Below are 5,473 nucleotides of genomic sequence, written 5' to 3' on the forward strand. Positions count from 1 at the left end.
AGATAGAAATGGCTCATTCTAAGGTAATAAAAACACAACGCTTCATTGTGTAAGCTCTGTAAACACCTCTGAAGACATAGTTATGTGCGTTCCCCCGAGATCTATATTATATTATATTGCATTTCTGTCAATTGATCCTCCAAAAAATCACACACTGGACCTTTAAAGCCTTTGCGTTATCTTGCAAAACTTTTGCGTTCCCCCGAGAAACATTAGGTTCCCTCGCAAAACCTTTGCATTCTCTCGCAAAGATATTTGTGTTCCCCTGCAAACATATTTGCATTCCCTCGCAAAACATTCAAACACGTCCTTGTTGTCCCGCTCCGTACATTAACAATGGAGCGGTTCATAGTAGATTCCTGGACCAATAACTTGTGAGCTAAACGTTGTTATAACACAAATAATGCATAATTCCTTAGACAAGGAAGGATCTACAACGTAGTCTTCCTCAAAACGATAATATAAATCGATCTCTATACGAGTAGGAGACATGGACAAGTCCGAAGGGACCGTCTGCAAAGTGGCTGTAAATCAGAAAAGCGTTACTACAAAAATAGTCATTAATAACTTCCATGTTACACACTGTAGTGTCACCAAATTCAGTTGACACATTAATGCTCTCCTGCTGAATTTAAACCGGTTTTAGTAGTATGTAGCACTGAAGTGATCTTCGGGTTGTGCACTTCACAGACGATCCCTTCGGTCTTATCTCAGCCGGCTCCTGCCTGAGATCAATACAAGGCTCGATTTGTGGAAAATTAATTTAATGTTCATTGTTTATGTTACATAGAATGAGGTGTCATTTGTGTTGTAAGAACGTTTTGCGACTATAGACCAATGTTTATGTACGGAGCTAGTCTCAAACTCTGCCAGCGGGACATTAAATTTGTCCGAACTCACAGAACGTTTTGCTAGAGAACGCAAAAGGTTTGCGAGATGACGCAAATATCTTTGCGAGGGAATGCAATGTTTCTCGGGGGAACGCACAAGTTTTGTGAGATAACGCAAAAGCTTTAAAAATATTTTTCTCTTTCCTCTCATATTTTTTCCACCACCATGTCCCTAAAAGGGCTCCGTAATTATCATTGTCAGTGTAGTGACAGTTGCTACATGCATAATATGTTATAATTTTTTTAAATATAACAAAAATTATATATTAAATATTACCCTTTTTAAAAAAACGTACAACAATGTAAAAAATTTAGCTTAAAGAGTAAATATTCCTGGATTTTTAAGGTCCTATTTTGTTTTATGGAGTGTCCAACAACAAGTTTACGTACATACTGTACAAGGTGTAAAACACTATTATTTTGTTATAACAGTCAGTTATTATTACATTCTTCTTGACTGACTCTCAAATGATCCATTCGGCAAATCATCTGTCTAATCCCCTCCTTTCCGCCAGCCTACTCTGATGTGATTGGTCAGATGGTCTAGTCTGCTGTGATTGGTCCACCGCGAACGAGACTCACGAGCTACAGTGTTTGGGGGAGAAGAGTGACGTTTTCGTGGGCAGTCCTAGCTAAACGCGGGGACTATATGTAGTGACGTAAATCCGCGGCAGTTCGCGAATCGGACAGGGCACGACTCGCTTGTGTGATTAAGAGTCGACGCCCTTTCTTCCAAGCAAATAACTTTGTTATTCATTCACCTTCGGCTTTACATCTTGGCAGACTATTCACACACGGCAACATTACACACATCTCGTAATACTCTTTAAAAGTATTAGGCTATAGAGTACTTGAGAAATTTATCAAATCTTGCTCTGCAAACGAACGACGTCTTGTGGTGCCATCCCAAAAAGGTAAAAAAAAAATCGCCCTCTCGAACCTTCTCTGGATCGGTTCCACATTTATGGAATGATCTGCCTGCTGCCACAAGATCAGCAGATTCTGTAGCCATCTTTAAGAATCAGCTGTAAACACATCTCTTCCGTCAGCACCTGACCGATCATTTCTGACTTCTATATCTTTTCTACTCTATCTATATATTAAAAATTTTTTTTTTTTAAACTTAGCTCTGTACACTGTGATAGGCTTTGTGAGACATGTTTTATTGCACTTATGCTTTTTGTTGTCCTAATGCTGACCCAATTGCTTCCATTGTTTCCCTCATCTGTAAGTCGCTTTGGATAAAAGTGTCTGCTAAATGAATAAATGTAAATGTAAATGTAAATCACTTTCTGATCAAAATTCCCCATTTTACTACTTTGTATTGCTGTGATTTTTTTATTTCAATTCCTTTCCATACACTCCAATAGTCGCCGTCGGATATTTTGTGCTTGCATTCCGGGGTAAAATTCCAAGAAACCGCTTTATAGTTATGCTATCTTACTGCCATTTTCCAGTGCTTACTGGAATAATAAAATGGCATTACACTGATTCAGTGTATTAAAAGCTCCATCATTTTGTGGTTTAACCACAAAAAGTTATAGAGAAATTCTAAATGTCAACTATTTAGTAGCAGTTCATTATACAGGCCTTGTCATTTCGGGGTGAAGATCACGTGCATTGTAAGGGAAGTACTGTGGTTTTGTGTTTATTGTGTTGTGCTCTTTTGAAGCTGTTCAAGAGGACTAAGAGACGTGATGATGGAGATAAAAACAACGCCTTTAAGAACATTGTTAGTTGTGTGTTTTTCTGGTAAGAGCACTTTTTTTTTTTTTAAATGTAGTTCTTTATCAAAGTATAGCTGGTCAAATTAAAATATTGTATTGATGTAGGAGCAATGATGTATGGTTTACCTTTATTTAAATGTAAAACAATTATGTAAGCGTTATGTTTAGAAGGCAAATAACCAGCCTGCTTTGTTTGATAATATGGCATTGGTCTTTGTGAAATATGTTACTTTTTTATTTATAGTCCTTCTTGACTTTAAGGTCTTGGATTTGCGAATGTACTCATAAAGCAATCTTGTTTGCAAGAGAAACATGAAGTAGGTGCTTCAGCAATGCTCTACTGCAACATCACTAGCGATACTGAAGTCTTGACAAGCTGCGAAATGGAGTGGGAAATTTGGAATGAAATGAATGACAGTGTCAAGGAGATCTCGAAAATACCAAAATATCACAACAGAGTCATGGTCATGTCCCATGGCACCCTCAGCAGCTCATTGACCATACGAGATCTGAAGGTCAATGACACTGAGGAGATACTTTGCACAGCAATATGTTTTGTTAATGGGGACCTCAAAGTCATCAGCAGTGATGGGACAATGCTTAAGATAACCGGTTTGTGTACAAACTTTAACTCTTAATTATTATTATTGAATGAGTTTCCACACATCAATGTTGGTCATTTGATGATAATTTGATTTTTTTTCAGAAAAAAGCAACAAGGAACAAGATCAGAAGCCTGAATTACTGTGGTTGAAATATCTAATTTTCTCCATTAATTGTCTAATTTTAACAGTTTCACTGGTAATCTTTATCTTGATTATTCGTAAAAAGAGGCGAAAATGTAAAAAGGCGAAGTCAGTGAAGCTTTGAAAGGATGCTTCACTGGGCTCGAAGTTAAAACTACTTGAAATTGGTTGCATGCTTCCTGATTAGGCTTTATATATTCCATAAAAGTCAAAATGCTTACAGTACACATAATGGTGACTTGGTTCAATGAATAAATAAATGTAGCTTAATTCTTAAATCAACTGTACAGCACAGCATAATCCATGTAAAAGCATACAAAATAATAAAGCTGTCTTTGACATTAAACCCTGATGTACTATTACAAACCTGTTCATTATAACTTTAATACTTTCAACTAAATATCTTGGGTAAGAGAAACTTACCAATGTCTTGTTTCGACAGTTTCAAATTTTTCGACAGAAATGAAAGTGAAATTGCAGTAACTTGCTATAAAGCAAGGAAAAGAAGGCTATCAGGTTACATATTTGGGTAATAGATAAATATACCATACATGTGTCCCCTGGTGTGATATAGCAAAATTGAAAATAAAAACAGGTTAATAATATTTTAAATAATAAAATATATTATAAAAAATAAAAAGTGTTCTTCTATGGCATTGCTGTGAAGAACCTTTTAAGCACCCTTTATTTTTAAGAGTGAATAGAAGAACCAATTTTGGTTCCATCAGTCTCTTTCCATTCAGTCTCTTTCTTAACTTTTTATAATCTGAAGAACCTTTATTTGTCACAAAGAACCTTTTGTGAAACAGAAAGGTTCTTCAGATGTTAAAGGTGGAACTATTCTTCTAGGCATCGTGAAGCACCTTTATTTTTAAGAGTGTAACAAACACAAAATAAATTTTATACAACATCTAAACCATGTCTACTTAACAGAGCACTAATTGTGCTTTTTACCCCCAACAAACCACCACCTTATAAACCAAGTCTGCTTTTGCCTTTCATTAGTTCAGGAATGCAAACAGATGCTCTATTGTGACCTCATTTCTGTTAATATCAAAATGTTTTTTACCACATCAAAAAATAGCTGCTTAACCACTGAATTGAGCTAACATTGCTATATGATGAGTTATTAATCCAGTAAATTAAAGTTTTTTTTTAGAACATTTTACAATGAAAGCATTTGTTTTTTGAGCAACAATCATTTGTATACGTTCACTTTGCATTACTGTAGGAACAATTACACTTACCACTTCATGAATTGTTCTCACGTGGCTCTAAACACAATAACGTTTTTAGTGTTTCTCTCAGTTGGTTAGATCACCTTCATGACATCTGTAGTTGTTTTATGATGTATGCTTGTTCTTGAGAGGAAATATTAACACAGTTATTCTTGTGAAAGAGGATTCTGCTACCAACATCCCATGCTAACTGATGTTGTGGTGGGTGTCTGTCCACCACAGCATACAAAGACCCTGTGCTTTTATCAGATTGTTTTTACAGTAGCTATACAAAACAAGTTCAGCAGACTCTGAAGTTATGCCTGCTGTACAATTTAAAATCTGGCAGATGTATTTGCACCTTCTCTAAAGGGCACAGTACAGCAATCTGAATAAATTGCCTAAGTGACCAGACAAAAGTACTGTTTTCTTTTCAGTGCAAACACAGGCAAAGAACGTCTAAATTACCTCCATTTTCTGGAAGCATTTTGTGATCAAATCTGTCATTTTATGTTTTCAGGAAACATGGGGGTTGGGCCACCGATTCAAGAGATAAAACATTCCTGTCACAAACACATGTCTGATCTTGCATTTACTGTACCCACAGTGACAGATCCTCACTTGAATTTATAATTGTATCACACTTGCCTATTTCTTATTTTATAATAAATATACCTTACAGTCTCTCCATCATATTGGATTTCTTGTGATCCATGGAAAGTGTTTTTATTCTACTGGATCTGCAGTTCCTTGTCTTTGATGTTTGGATTATGGTTTCAATCCTGCATGTTTGCCTGAACACTTTACTTCTCACTGGATTATTCAATTGTTGATGATTATTAGTATTTTATCGTAATTCATGTTATACTCATTTTAAGGACTCATAAATGAGC

The 5,473-nt window shown here is 35.9% G+C and overlaps 1 long non-coding RNA gene across 1 annotated transcript; it reads left to right on the top strand.

The window, feature by feature from the left end:
- Positions 1-1,234: 1,234 nt before the first annotated feature.
- Positions 1,235-5,263, top strand: LOC130564582 (uncharacterized). Its single transcript, XR_008964282.1, has 4 exons — positions 1,235-1,804; positions 2,563-2,642; positions 2,879-3,229; positions 3,324-5,263. It is a non-coding gene; the product is annotated as an uncharacterized LOC130564582 (long non-coding RNA).
- Positions 5,264-5,473: the final 210 nt, after the last annotated feature.

The sequence above is a fragment of the Triplophysa rosa genome, linkage group LG14 (assembly GCF_024868665.1).
Source record: "Triplophysa rosa linkage group LG14, Trosa_1v2, whole genome shotgun sequence".
NCBI classification, from domain to species: domain Eukaryota; kingdom Metazoa; phylum Chordata; class Actinopteri; order Cypriniformes; family Nemacheilidae; genus Triplophysa; species Triplophysa rosa.